This window comes from Heterocephalus glaber, unplaced genomic scaffold (genome assembly GCF_053883595.1).
Source record: "Heterocephalus glaber isolate CG9 unplaced genomic scaffold, H.glaber_assembly_v1.0 deba00001594, whole genome shotgun sequence".
Classification (NCBI taxonomy): domain Eukaryota; kingdom Metazoa; phylum Chordata; class Mammalia; order Rodentia; family Bathyergidae; genus Heterocephalus; species Heterocephalus glaber.
Genome location: NW_028258369.1, coordinates 16707607 through 16723840, shown reverse-complemented (window position 1 = coordinate 16723840; position 16234 = coordinate 16707607). Strand labels below are relative to the sequence as shown.

General features: G+C 42.1%; 1 protein-coding gene across 3 annotated transcripts in view; it reads right to left on the bottom strand.

Moving 5' to 3' along the window:
* Positions 1-16234, bottom strand: part of Gpm6b (glycoprotein M6B) — a 153701-nt gene that overhangs the window by 107320 nt on the left and 30147 nt on the right. The window lies entirely within an intron of this gene.

Here is a 16234-nt window from a genome sequence, read left to right as displayed (position 1 = left end):
TTATATGTAGATGAAATGATGATCTACAGAGAAAATACTAAGAAATCTCTAGGAGCCCCTAGAACTTGTATTTGAATTTAGCAGGATTAGAAAACACAAGGTATATATAAAAATTCAGGTCGATGTATACTTGCTATAAATTAAGAATTGGATATTGAAATTTAAAGTTATGTAGGAGTACAAAGGATCTAGAAAAGTAAAAAGAAAAAGAAAACAGTGTTGGGAGACGTTTATTACCTAATTTTGAGACTTCCTCTAAAGCTACAGTAATCAAGGCAGTGTTGGTATATGGAAAAAGAGAAAGATCATTGGAATAAAACAGAGAATCTAGAAGCAGAACCACACATATACGGTCCACTGAGTTTTGAAAGATTATTTAACATTAACATTTTATAGAACATAAACTCAATTCAAGAGCAGAGGAATAGATAGTGTTTTCAGCAAATGGCACTAGAACACCTGGTATCCGCATGTAAAAAATTAACCTCAACCCTTTATTTCCATACATAAAAATAACTTGAAAGGATCTATGAACCTAAATATGAAAGCCTAAAACTATAAAACTTTAAGAAGAAATTATAAGGGAAAATGTTTATGGATTTAGGGTAGGCAAGAATTTCCTAGGATACAAAAAACATGATGTATAAAAGACAGAAACTGATAAATGAGATTTCATCAAAATTTAGAACTTTAAATGACATCATTAAGAAAATGAAAAGTAGTCCTTAAAAAGACCATATTTTAATGCATATAATCTATGACCAGAATATATAAAGAGCTCTTACAGCTCATTAATAGACAACCCAATTAAAAAGTAGACACAAGAAAATGATAAATAGCCAGTACAGCACAAGGAAAGGTGTGTAACACTAGAATCAGAGAAATACTAATGAGTACAATAACAAGATCGTATTATACACTCATTAGCGAGATGAAGTTAAAAGTTCTAAAAGAACAAATATCAGCTTAGGTGTGAACCAGTTAGAACTTTCTAATACTGCTAATGTGAATGTAAAATGATAAAAAATATTTGGAAAACAATATAGAAATTTCTTGTATTACTGTGAAGAACCAATAGTCCTGTTCTTAAGTTTTTACTTGAGATGAATGAAAATATGGGTTCACAATAGACTTGTACATACAAGTTGACTATCCCTTATCTGAAATTCTTGGGACCAGAGTGTTTCAGATTTTCATTTGAAATCCACTTGATCTGCAAAGAGGGTAGCTACTCCTCCTTTTTTTTTTCAGGTTCTTGTCACATGGAGGATTGTTTTCCACCCTTTAATTTTCAGATTATGAGTTTCTTTTTGAATTAAATGTGTTTCTTGTATGCGGCATATTGTTGGATCTTGCTTCTTGACCCATTCTGCCAGTCTATTTCTTTTGATTGGTGAATTGAGACCATTAACATTGATTGTTATAACTCATACATATTGACATCACTGTCATGACTTTTTCTGTTTGTTGGATTCTCCCCCTTTGCATTTAATTTCTTGTCGCACCCAAAGGATTAATTCTCCTGGGCTTCCTGGGGTTGTGATCCTCATTGTCTTTTCCTAGGATATTGTCTAAAACTTTTTGGAGTGCTGGTTTGGTATTCATGAAGTTCCTAAGGTGCTCTTTGTCATGAACGTATCTTATTTCTCCATCAATTTTGAAACATAGCTTTGCAGGGTACATCAATCTGGGTTGAAGGCTGTTTTCCTTTAGGGCTTGGAATACATCACTCCAAGCTATTCTTGCCTTGAGGGTTTGCATTGAGAAGTCTGCTGTGATTCTGATGGGCTTTCCTTTGTATGTAATTTGTTTCTTTTCTCTGACTGCTTGTAGAATTTTGTTCTTCTGTTGGATGTCTGGAATCTTAACTATTATATGCCTATGTGTAGATTTTTTTTTTATCACAGCTACTTGGAGTCCTATATGCCTCGCTTATCTGTATGTCAAGTTCTTTTCCCCTGCTTCAGAAGTTTTCTGCCATCACTTCTGTGAACAGTTTTTTTATGTCATCTGCACTCTCTCCTGTTTCTTCATTGACTCTGATCAGTCTGATGTTATTCTTCTTTGCATCGTCTAGCAGCTGCTGGATTGATTTCTCATGGTCCCTTACAATTTTAAAGCAATTTTTCTTTTCCTGGTCACTAATTGCAATCTTATCTTCTGTATCTGAAATCCTGTCCTCACATTGGTTCATTCTGCTACACAGACTTTCAGTGGAGTTTTTAATCTCCTGGAAATCTGTTTGCATCTGTTTTATGGATTCCATTTGTTTCCTATGTTGAGATTCCATCATGTTCCTCAGCTCCTCTAATTTTTCATCTGTGTCCTCTCTAGATTTATTAATCATCTCTTGCAGTATGGGCACAATCTCTGCTGTTATCTAAGAAATTATTTTTTATTTCATTTTTTCCAGTTCGTCTTTTGTTGCCAGTTCAGGGAGCCCAGGTATTTGAGTATCACAGTGTTCCATCTCATTTCCCTTTTGGGTTGTTTTAGGTGATCTGGAAGTCTCGTTTTGAAACTTATTTACATGTCTTCTCATTTCAAAGGTGTGGGGATTGCTGCTGGCGCCCACGTGGCTCACCTCCTCTGTGCTATCGGTGGTGGTACGGCAGCCCTGAAGCCTAGTCTTGTGTGCTGGAGTGGCTCACCTCCTCTGTGCTGGTGGGGGTGGTACAGCGGCCCCGAAGCCTCCTCTTATGTGTTGGAGCGGCTCACTTCTGTGTTGGCAGGGGTGGTAGGCAGGCCGAATCCTCCTTTTGTGTGCTGGTAGCGGCTCACCTCCTCTGTGCTGGTGAGGGTGGTAAGGCGGCCAGGAATCCTCATCTTGTGCGCTGGGAGTGGCTCACCTCCACTCTGCTGGTGGGGGTGGTATGGCGATCTGGAAGCCTCCTCTTGTGCTCTGGGAGTGGCTCACCTCCTCTGTGCTGGCAGGGGTGGTACGGCAGCCCAGAAGCCTCCTCTTGTGTGCTGGAGCAGCTCACTTCCTCTGTGCTCTATACATCATCTTAATGGAAGTACTTTCTCCAAGACTTCCTTTGTACCTTTCCCAGGAGAGAGCTTCCCCACTGGGACCAGAGCCAGACTAATCCACTCTAAAGTGGACTAAATAAACAGAATGGTTTTCCACATCAAGAAACACAGTTTCTTCCAATAATAGAGACAAATGATGCACGAGGAGTGAAAAGTTACCAGAAGTTTCTGCCTCTGAAAACTTAGTTCTCTTTGCACTGATCATAGGACTTTGCCAATGCCTAGGGTTGTCAAATAATTTTATTATCCATCCCTGCATACAGAGGTGATCAAGAACGTTTCTTGGGAAAAGAGATGAAAAGTATAAAAGTATCAACTCAAAGCTATTAATTCTGGCAGAGGCACAAGGGTAAGTGAGATGTATCATTCACCTTCTGGAAGTTCCCAGGATTCCAGAAAAAATGAAATAATAATTCAAATGTCTAGAGTTTAAGCTTGATACCATAAACCTCAGAAACACCAAAAAGAAGAACTTTTGGGATTAGAGCAAGGGTAGGAGAATGTTGTAGGTAGCAATCACTTCTCTCTTAGGTGGCCGGAAGTGACTGGAAGTGGCCGGAAGTATAGTCTTTTCCTGAAGGTCCCTATTTCCTTCAGTGTCTAAATGCCTGACAGACACTTCGGGGCAGAAGGGGGGCACCTATAAGCTTGCAAAGGAGAACAATTTTAGGTGTTGTTCTAGTTGTCAAGAGGTCCGAGGAGGGTTTTGACTTGGGAGGTAAGTGCAGCAGATGTTCCATGAGCAATGTGAAGTAACTTGAGGGCTTTGGTGTGAGTACACCATGAGCCACAGGAAGACAGAGGAGATGGGGTTGCTAGTCCAGTTTAGCCTTCTTTCTACACCTCTAAATGGTCATCTGGTAGCTCCAGAGGAGACACAGTTTAAATATAATAATCATTAGTCAGATGTGGCACATGCCAGTGATTTCAGCACTCGAGGCTGAGGAAGTTGAATTACTGTGAATTCGAGGCTAGCCTGGGCTACACAGTGAGATCAAGGGCAGCCTGGACTATATAGCAAGACCCTGTCTCAAAAAGAAAAAAAATAGTAATGTGTGTGTGTGTGTGTGTGTGTGTGTGTGTGTGATGGTGAGGAGCGCTGGAGCACTTAGAATTAAGACTGAATAACTCAAGACTAACACAGTAGTCATGCCTTTATGTAGCCTTGTTCACAGCATGCATTCTGACTTGTTTTCAGAGGTCTACCAGTTCTCCACAAGAAACTAACTCTTGTGATTCATTTGGAAAGTTAACAAGCATACTGTGCATCACTTAAATCAAGGGTTCAGCAAAGTGTTTCAGTAATGAGCCAGATAGTAAATATTTCAGGCATTGCAGGCCACATATGGTCTCTGTTGCAAAGACTCAGCTTTCCCATTGTAGCACAAAAGCAGCCACAGATCACAGGAAAATAAATGGACCTCGCTGGGTGTGGTGGTAAATGCCTGTAGTCCCAGTAGTCAGGAGGATCATCTGAGCCCAGGAGTTTGAGACCAGCCTGGGCAGCATAGTAAGACCCCCTCTCAGAAGGTGGGGGGAGGCTGGTTGTGCTGCAATAAAACTTTATTTATAGACACTGGGATTTGAATTTCATATAATTTGTGCATCATAAAATATTCTTTTTTGATTTTTCTTTCAACCATTTAAAAACATAAAAATTATTCTGAGCCCATGGACTATTTAAAAAACAGGTAGTGGGCCAGATTGGGCCCACGGGTCTAAGTTTGCCAACCTCTGATCTAGATGGCCACTTGGTACAGCCTTAATCTTGAATGACATACCTGAATTGGCAGTTGTGTTTACCATAACTTACCTGGAGTTAAGGATTTTCACTCAAAATGGAGCAGTCCTTCAAAAGGGTCTCAAGAGAACCTCAATATCTCACATTTAGGATCTCCATCTTTTTTAAATTAACAAATCTTTTTATTAGTCCATGTTTGCAGTACCTAGTATACACATTCCTTGTGTGGAGTTGGTCCAAGTCCATAACTCATCTCAATCCCTTTTTGCATACCTGTTCCCTCTGCCCTCCATCCTTCGATCCCGTCCCCATTTGAGAACAATATCCCTACTTCCTATTAGCCATCTTTAATTTTATTCTTTATAATTTGGGTTTCTCATGTAAGAGAAACCATGTGATATTTAAGCACGTGCGTCTGATTTATTTCACTTAACATTATGGTCTCAGGGTGCATCTATTTTCCTACAAATGACTCAAGCTTATCTTTCTTTTTTTAAGCTTATCTTTCTTTATGGCAAAGTAGTATTTCATTATATGCAAATACCACATTTTCTTATCCTTCTGTTGATGGCCATACAGGCTACTTCCAAGATTCATCTATTATGAATCGTGCTGCTACAAACTTGGGTATGCATGTGTCACTGTAATATGACATCTTTAATTCTTTTGGGAAGATACCTAGGAGGGGAATAACTGTGTCAAATAGAAAAAACTCCATGTTAAAGGCATAAACTTCAGAACTAGGTATGTAGCTCAGTGGTAGAGCACTTACCTAGCATGTACACTGTCTTGGGTTCAGTCCCCAAAGCCACAAAACAAAGCAACACACACACACACACACACACACACACACACACACACACAGAGGCATATAATTACCTTAGTTTCTCAAATGACCAAATTCCTCCCAGGTTCAACTGAATGACCTAGTAGAGAGTGTGGTGACTAACACTGACTACAATTAAACAATGTTGGCTCCTACCTTCTCTCTGACCAACAGATTACTGGTGTTGATGACAACTGATATTGACATATTAGCAAAAATGTCACTTCTTTTCCTTGGTGTGTGCATGAGGGTCATTACCAATGAAAGCCAACAGTCAGATTTGACTGAATGGCCAGAAACAGGAAGAATGAAGAAGGAAATCAGGGCTCATAAAATGCTACATCCTGGCTTCCTAGGCCTCGGAAAGCCCAAGATATCAACACTCCAGCATATCAAGCTCATACCCCAAAAGTCACCACTATAGCTGAGGCCACACTCACAAGGTGGAAGTCCTGTGAGTGAAGGGATGGACACCTTTCCCAGACCTGGTTTACTTCACATGCTGCAGGTAACGAAGCCTGGTGAGGGTGTCTCTGTCACTAGGGTAGCCAGCAAGGAGCAGGGAGACGAGGCTGGTTCTACCCCGGGGGTAAGCAGAGCTGACTCCAAGATGGAAAGTCACTGTCACTCGGGGAAGGGTCCTTCTCCAGGACATCCCAGAGAGCATTCGCTGTTTCCATAGCACACAGGGGAGACAAAGACACAAAGCCCAGGCACGCTGATCCCCTCCAAATGACTGGAAGACATCTGGGCTAGCTAACCTGTCAAGCAAATCCACAGATCACATGGGTGTGTTCCACAGCTGCTGAGTGAGGGACACAGAATGTTTCCTCTCCAAACTCAACCTCACTCTTCAATCAAAAGAGTTGGAAAAGAAAAAAACTACGCCATACTACTGTGGCGAATCTGAACATAATGTGAAATTTAGCTGATCAGACAGGCTACACAGTTAAGTTTATAAAGCAATTGTCACCCACATTTGATCTCTCTGTGAATTTAAAGCAGTGACTTCTTGTTCTTGTTGTTGTTTTTTAGTTTTTTGAGAAAGAACTCACTACGTAGTTCAGGCTGCCCTTGAACTCACTATGTAGCCCAGGTTGCCCTTGAACTCATGGCAATCCTCCTGCCTCAGCCTCTCAAGTGCTGGGATTACAGGTGTGCACACCACACCTGGCAGCAGTTATTTTCAGCCTTGGATCTTAGGTATATTATATCCATCTTTGAGTGAGAAATGAAGATTCCTACGTAGCATATCTTTCCTTTTGAAATAGTTGAGTCATATGCTCAGATATGCTATTTAACTTGTTACAAAGTAAATCAGAGCTCACACATTCACTTGCCACCAATTATTTACATGTTCAACAAAAATTCATAAAACCACGTGAGAAGAAACAAGACAGCGGATCCAACAGTTGGTTACAAATGATGTTGGCCTCCTTTCTGAACAGTGGTTAGTGATGCAACCACTCCACATTTTCTATTTTGCACCTGCAACGAAGGGCCCACCGCTCTTAACCTGTTCTAAGGATAAAATATCTATTTGCTAAAATGTGGAGGTTTATACACACAGAGAACCAAAGCAGGCCTCCCACCTACACCCTGCCTCTTATCCTCACTGACAACCGCTCAGTTCTAGGAGATACACATGACAATAATAAGTAAGTCATAGTCACCGTTTTCCCTGAAATGTTACAACAGCATTTTAGTGAGAAACAGCTTGTCATTCCTTGCCAAGCAAATATTTTCTTTGGGGAGTTTTTCTCGTAATGGGCAAGCTCTTAATTTGAGAGTGTCTACTGGGGCTTCTTAGTGTCTCTTTATGGCTTCTAAATATACCCACATAATCATAGTAGCCCAGTGAGGATAAGCGTATTAGCAGTCCCTGCCATGATCCTGTCTCACAGAGGGCACTGACAGCGCCCACAACAAACACCCACAGACATCATTTCTGCAGAACTCCATAGGGATCTGGTGCTTTTTCTTCATTTATGTTGTTTTAAGAATCCTGGACTTGTGTCAAAACACACAGCTTTCATTTCCCTGGAGAGGAATAATATTCCTTTAGCAAAATTCTTAGGTCAAGCCTATGTGTATTTTGGAATGAACCAAAAACTAGAAAAAACCCTCAGATATCCCTCTGGGGGGTGGAAATCATGGCCAGTTATTAAGCAATCCTTCTGGCAGTGACTAGTGGGGAACAGGACCTTCCTGCCTGGATGCCGAGGACTGCTAGTGCCAGGGGATGTTAGCAGGCATTCACCAACCAAGTGTGTCTGAAAAGTAACACAGCGACTGTCTCCATCATGGAAAATAGGAATGGACAATGGATCAGCTGGAAAATACCATTTTTTTAAACCTCGGTGTTCCAAGTACTTCTATGACCTCAAAAACCTCATTCCCTGCCAAAGGAGTATCTGTGAATACATTGAGATTTGGTGTCTGATTGTTGGAACAGAAATGCTGGGACACGATTAGGGTTTTTAAAAATCTCAAAATGAGGGTTGTAAAAAATAATCTTACCAGGCATGGTGGTACACACCTGTAATCCCAGCACTCCAGGAGGCTGAGGCATGAAGATCACAAATTCTACCCCAGCATGGGCAATCTAGTGACTTGGCAAGATCTCGTCTTCAAAATAAAATATAAAAAAAGAGGGATGGTGATATAGCTTAGTCTGAAGGCCTTGGGTTCAATCCCAAGTACAGAAAATACCCCCACTTAATTATAGTGCTTATGAACAAAAATTAAAATATACAGCTAGTAGAGAGGTAGTTAATCATTTTGAAATTAAGAGAAATGAGATCTCTGTATGACTAGAAAATAATAGAAGGAAACACCATGACTGGAGAATCAACCAGTGTGAAAGACGGCACCCAAGGGAAAGGGTTACTGATGAGAAACCATATCCTGCAGATGGAAAAAATGAGTCCCTTGTTCTGAAAACATATTATGTCCAGATATTACTCCTCATTCTTATAAAAGCTTCCTTTTAATGTAGGGATTAAAATACATTACTAAATAATATTAGATTGGACCATATGAAATTGCCAGACTTGTGGGTGAAAAGAAAATAATTGCACGTTGGCAAATTCATATGGTCCATTCTACCAGAGGAATCAAATAGAGAAAGATATAAGACAGGGGAGTCCAGAGGTTTAAAACTTAAGTTAGAAAATTTGTGATGGTTCAGCAAAGTAATTTGATTTTACTCATAAGGAACATTTATTCCAGATGATGGAATCCACTGTTTAGCAGACATGTTTTATTTGTAGGAAAAGTTGAGATTTTCTTGTCTGGAGTGCATCTAATAAATACCCACGCTGTACACATTCTTGCCCAACAGCTGGGCTTCATCTATTAAATCCAACAGGCCTTGGGAGTTGTTGGATTTGTGCCCTTTAGATGCTTCTCTCCTTGGGTTCAACAAGTTTTAAAGCTATCTTAATTGACTCAATGCATCTTTTCTCCTTTCTATGAATGGATTGATATTATCCAGTTGACATCAGTTTACTATAATGTTATCTTCCAAGAGTGATGGCAGTTAACTTACCAATACCTCTGGGAAGCAAGATGTATCATATTCAATTACTGTACTTTGAACCTATACGGAAAATTACACTTGACAGAAAACAAGCTTTCAAACAATCTGTCTCCAGATGAGCTACTACTCTTTCTCTTGCTGCTGTTGTTTTAAATGATTCCAATGCAGACCGATGCTACAAAGACACTAAAAACTGCAGATGCTATCACATGTACACCTCCCAAAGCAAGAGTGGGTTGCTAATAAGCAGACTGAGATCTAAGCATCAATCTGTACCTATTACTCCCTGGAAGGAAAAAATCTTCCCCAGTGAATTCTGGAACATTTCTACTGTTTGAAAGAAATCTGTGAGCTGTGGAGCACAGCACTGCACCACTTTGCTACCCAGCTGCAAGTCATATCCAGGAGTCCAAAGAATGTCCCAAGTTTGTTCCAAAAATGTCCAGATGGGCTCACTTGCTTACACACTACTACAAACACAGCACCAGCCACGCTGCAAGGCCGGGCAGCCCACCACGTTCACACCCACCAAAGGGTTTCCTTGGCTATCCACATCTCCCTGTAGAGTTCAGGACTCTATGCATTTTCCTTTTAATTTCCTTAAGTGGCTTTATTTATGCTACAATTAAAGTACTTCCCTGTTTTAAATCAATAAGAATCTCTACAAATATCAATTACAGAGCTTCATCACTACTTGGTGGGAACACTGGCTGGCCTGTGATCCTCGTCACGCAGGGGGCATGCTCTGGCTTACCGGGTTCTGTATGTGATCTCCTTAGGCAAGTTTCCAACCTCAGCACTACTGCCATTTTGGGCCAGGTCATTCTTTTTTGTTTCATTTTTCTTTTCAGACAGAGTCTCCCTAGGAAGCTCAGGCTGGCCTCGAACTCACAGTGATCCTCATGCATCAGCCTCCTGGATCGGGTCGTTCCTTATGGTGAGGGCTGACCTGTGCACCGCAGAGTGCTTAGAGGCATCCCTGGCCTCCTCTCACGAAATGTGTCACCCTCTAGTTATGACAACCAAATATTTCTCCAGAGCTTGCCCAATGGTCCCCAGGGAACAAATCACCCCTAGTTGAGAACCCCTACTTTAGACTTTGTGAAATTCTACAAATAGCTTGAGGACCCCTTACAATTGCCTTTATGTTGTTTAGGATATTGCCACTTAACATGCAGTCCCTGCACCGAGACTATACGTCAGTGGCAGAGCATTTTCCCTCCATGGATGAGGGGCTGGGTTCGATCCTCAGCACTGAAAAAGAAAGTTTTTTAAAGCATAGTTCTTGAATTAAGCAACATCTATTGCCCCGAGGAGCCTGTCACAAATGCAGAATCAGCCAGGTGCGGTGGTGCATGCCTGTAATCCCAGCACACAGGAGGCTGAGGCAGAAGGATCGCAGCGAGTTCAAGGCCAGCTTGGGCTACACAGCGTGACCCTCTCTATCTCACTCTCTGGGGGAAAAAGAAAGACACTATGAAACACAACCCAAACAAGGGACTTATCTCCTGCCAACTCAAGAATATCAATCTAAGGTGATATGATATTAATTTTGGAAGAACTATTTATTTAAAATAACTGAAGACACAGAACATGCATATTTAACAGGGGTAATATCACCCCCAATAAAATGGAAATGAGTTAATGAGGGGCCAAAAATCCTTTACTTTTTATGTACAAAACATACATATGGTACGTAAACAGATACAGACTGAACATCCCTAATCCGGAAATCCAAAATGTGAACTGCTCCGAAATCTCAAACTCTCTGAGTGCCAATGCGATGCTCACAAAATTCTGGATTTCGAGTATTGAATTAGGCAGATTCAAGCAGTGATGTCTATGCAGACGGCCCCAAAACACTGCGGAACCCCAAAATCTGAAGCACTTCCAGTCCCAAGCACTTCAGGTAAGGGATACTCAGGTCATAATAAAGTGTACCTGTGGCATTACGATCGCACAGGGAGGCAATTAGGAAAATCCAAGTCTAAGTCCCTGTAATAGAAAATGGTAAGCAAAAAGACTGAGCTTGAAGCTCTGGCTTCCGTCTGCAACACAAGAAAAGGAGGAAAGGAGGGGAATGAGTTCAAAAATTGATTTCTTAGAAGATGAAGTGTCAGGTCATCTGATTCTTACGTAGCCTCAGTGAACAGACGGATTATTAGCAACAATTGACAGGAATTCACCAGTACCATACTTGTCTCAGAAGCATGAAGTATGGAATGGTAAAGATGAACCATGGGGACAGAGGACAGCCTGGGGTCACACTGCTATGGAGAAAGGGGCTGCTCCTCAGCTGTTACTCCTGGCCTGGCCTCTTATGAGCCTCAAACCCCCACCACCTGAGCAGGTGGGCAGGAGGATGCAACACCATGACTACGGGAAGGTATCCACCAAGACTAGTGTGAAGTTAGTCTGTGCGAAATCTTAGCTTGCTCTTTTTTTTCTATTAATTGTCCTCTCCCGTTTTATTTATTTATATATATATATATATATTTTTTTTTTTTTTGGTAGTACTAGGGACTGCAACCAAGGCCTTCACATAGCAGCCTGTTTTTTGTTTTTCGTTTTTTTTCAAGAAGGGTCTATGCTAAGTCTCTAGGTTGCCCAGGCTGGGCTGGAACTTGTGATCCTCCTGCCTCAACCTTTCAGAGTGCTGGGATTATAGGCACATGCCACCACACCCGCAAAATTATAAGACTTTTAAATGCCATTGATATTGTTCCTCAGGTGAATAAATCTACCCCTTCTTGTGTAAATTCTGGATAAACACCAAATAAAACTATATTATAACAACAAAAAAACTATATTATAACAAAATATATGTAAAGAAATGAGTCTGTCTGATCTCATCTTGAAGATAACATTAAATAGGGTGAAATCAGAAGGAAAGTTTAATGTAAAAGGCTTGTACAGTCACTCAATACGGCATCATTAAATAATTAAGAAATAACAATAAATGTGTTGCTCCACCTTGAGTAGAGCCCTGAAGTTTCTTGTGGAGTGGGCATCAGAAAGGCTGCAGGTGGGAGTTATTGGGAAGGGGTGGCAGGAGAGTGGACAGATGTGGTTCCTAATGCCTGGGATACACTGAGGCAGCTCTCAGGTGTGAGGCTGTGCGCATGCGTGTTGTGCGTGTCACCTGGTTCCACTGGGTGCAGTTTTCTGCACTAATCTAATGTTTCACCAGGAAAGAAAATGGCATGTAACCAAATGCAAAATTCTCATCATGTGCATCTTGTTCATGGTTGCGAAATAAACGTTACAGGAGAACTGACCGTGTGTTGCAAGTCTTAAATTTCTTAATCTTGGATTTCTCTAAAATGAAGAGTCATTTTTATTGGGAATCAGATCCATCAACTGTGGACTGCGGCCCCTCAACTTCTAGCCCACTTTTCCCCCTAGTGGCACTTCCAGCTAAGAATGCTGCATACCATTCTTGAGTTTCCACAGAGTTCAAGAAGTCACAAAATCACACAGGGTGCTGAACAGGCGACACAGCTGCACAGAGGCCTCTAGACTTAGCAACAGGTCTGCAAATCCTTGTGTGACTTGCAAGGGGCCCTTTGCTTCTCCAACCCTCATTCTCCAACCCTCTAAACTAAAACTGCTTTGAAGATCAGACGAAATAGCGTATCTAGAAATGACCTGGGCCAGTGTTCAAAAAATAGCAGTTGAGTGTAAATCTGGACACAGACTCATAATCATGAAGAAAGCATAATCATTCTCTTTCCAGCAAGGAGGGAGCATTGTATCAGAAACATCCTTTGCTACTTCAGTGTAAAATGGTCAGTAAGGCGGCTAGGAAACTACAGGGGAAAATAGGCAGTAAACCTGCCAAACATGAAGGTAGTTCAGACCCAGGAAGATGTGGGGGAAAACAGCAGCTTTACCAACCCAGAGAGAATTTCATTTCCTCCCTTGGGGTTTCATTAGCTTTTGCCTCTTTGGTTTCTTGTGTTACTGTCTGGAATGTTCCACTTCCTTGTTTAAAAAAGAAGAGTCAATCCCCTAGTCTAAAAACATTATTCTTCCTCAGTCCATTCTTCCTGTTGTGGTGGTGTCCGAGGGAACTTCAGTCATCTGACTTGGTTTTCACTCTTCCCCTAAACTTGCCAAGGACACTTGTTCCTAAAGTCCTGCCAGGCAGACAAGATCACACTGCACACTCCAAGGATGTGTGCTTCCTTGAGCTGGAGACTCTGGGTTCCAGGCCACTTCTAGAGCAGCAAACACTTACACTGGAAGAAGGGCTCAGATCACGAACCTGGCTGGAAGTCAGCAACACTAATCATGGATTTGATGGATTCCTCTTACTATTACTCCCTGCTCAATTAGGTAGTGAAATTGTAGCCCTTACAAGCTTTCCCAACCAGGAAAGAGATGCTTTGAAGGCCTAAGTCTGCCTGATGGTTTGATTTCTCATTACTAATTCATTAAATCCTCCAATTTTAAGGTTTTAATTTTATTTTCAACTTTTTTTGTAGTACTGGGTATCAAACCCAGGGGGGCTCTACCATTGAGCTATATTCCCAGCCCTTAGTATTTTTTATTTTGAAACAGGGTCTTGCTAACTTGCCCATGCTGGCCTCAAACTTGCAATCCTCCTGCCTCAGCCTCCTGAGTAGCTGGGATTACAAGCATGCATCACTGACCCCAGTTTAAGGTTTTTATTTTTAAAGAATTGCTACACAGAATTTTAAAGAGTTGCTATATAGAAGCAAAAGATGACAACAGAGGTTACAATAGAACTGTACACTTTTCATATCAAGACTCACTCATTGATCTGAGTTCAGAATTCCTGCATGATCACGAGGCTATGCGTAGAAGCAAGGAAGTAGTTGATTATGTAACAGGAATACACATGCATGGTTTTTCTGATAGTCAGGCCATCATCACTGAGGAAGAAATGTCTTTAACAAAACTCCTTCACTGGAGAAATACAAATAAGATCCTATTTCATAAGGCCTTCTCCCCTTTCTGACAATGGGTACCTTCAGAAACACTCCAGGCCTAAATACACAAATATTTACCCTAACCTAATTTGTTAGTAGAGGCAATCGCATGACTGTGAACTGGATTTATTTTAGCATTTACACTGATTATGTTGTTTGACCATTTCAGCCCTCTGAGCTAGACCCAGCATGTCTCCTGCTGCAGTCATGAAAATGGCTTGTTCGTAAAATGCTTTCTCAACATCGCTTCACTGATTCCTCAGGGAGGGTCTGACCCTGTTTTTGAGAAGGCCCCTCAAGCATAGAGACTCAGAACTCTAAGGTCCAAGATCTCAGCTAGTGGAAGTCCCAGGGCTAACACCCAGGCCTCAGACCTTTAGTACAGCGCTTGCGTTACTCTGCCACAAAAGCTTGCATCTGCAGGATCCTTCCACAGCCTAGCAGCAGATCAGTAAGGAAACTAGGAAAAGAACCTCAGGCTTCTGTCTGCAGCCTGGTCAGGGCCCATTCCTGCCCTCAACCTAATTCCAATTCAATCCATTCTATGTCCATCTCTCTTTCTCCTAACAGTCTTGACTATGCTAAGTAGATCCCCTCCCCCTGCCCAACTGGTACCCCCAGACACATGACCTGCAGTGTCACAGCCTGAACCACAGAAGGCCTGTGGGACCCAGTCCCATACAGAAGGTCTTAGGATCAGGGTCCATCAAGATGAAAGGAGACGCAAGTGAAGGGTAACCAGTTGGAGATTACTGGGTATCTCTAGTTTGATTCCACAAGGGGATCACTGAAGCATCCCAGGGCTCTCTGCAGCTGGACACAGAGTCCTGGAAATGACTGAAAGCTGACACGAGTGTCAGGATCACAGGAATGACTGGGTTGGAGAGACTTCCTCTCGTGCTCTCTCATGTCACACTTGAAGGGGTCCTCTCCTGGCCACCACTGCCCATTGTGACTCCACAAGATGAGAGTCCCTCGATACCAGGCCCAGAGGACTCCATCCTTTGATCATCCACCAGGGTAGCAAGGCGTCTCTGGGGCCCATAAGGCCAGCCTCAGCACCTGGTTGTACGCTAGGCTGACCCCAATCACCCAACTACAGATTAGCCCAGGCAAATATTACCTCCCAGGCACTGAACACTTGCCATGAACCAGTTAGTATATTATTTACTCTTGACAACATCCTATCAAATTAAGCACAATCACCAAATCACCAATGAGGAAATTGAAGTTCAGAGAGAATAAAGATAGACACTTTCCCAAAGCATAGTTAGCAGGACAGACACATCAGCACTCCACCTTGAAGCTCAGTTCATTATCATTTTGTCATGAGACTCTTGGATCATCTCCAGGAAAAAAACAGCTTTCAGGAGGAGAGACACCGGCATGGGCAGGGTGGCACAAGGTCATCGTCATGGTCACCGCCATCCAATACTAACACACTACTCTGCCGGAAGTGGTCCCCTCCCGTTGGATTTCAGAGCTGATGGTCCCACTAGGGCTAGGACATACACATAAACAAATACGACACTACCACATTGTGGAGCTGGGGGTGAGTGTCTGTGACTGGCACCAGGGGAGTAGAGCCAGGGGAAGACAGGACTAGAGGGTTCCATGCAGGGCTTTGGAGGTTGGGGACACAGATGGGGGGCATATGGGAGGGTATGTCAGGCAGAGCTAGAGATGAGCGCCTTTCTGTGGCTGGGAGAAGAGGGAAAAGATTGTTCGAGGGAGGGGTGGTTCTCCCAAGGCAAGGTTTTCCCAGTGGGACAGGGCTCCTTAGACTTCTCGGGCAGCTGGCAAAACTGTCTGGGGGTCCTTGTTCGAATAACGTTCTTGTTCTTCACTGAGTGAAGTAAAATACCTAGGATTAGGAGGAAAGCTAATTAAACTGTAGGAAATGAGACAGATCTTTTGCAATAGGGGAGGGACCAAGAGATGGAGGGGGAGAGGAGGGGATGAAAAAAGAATTAAGATGTGTTATGTTACATGGACCGACTCGCTACTATCAGTGTAATCATTATGCACAGCAAATGTGTCCTAATCAAAATTAAAATTAACAAAATGAAATATATTAGGGAATAGTATACTAAATAAATGCAGTAGTATAATAAGTGTAGAATATATATGTTCTGTTA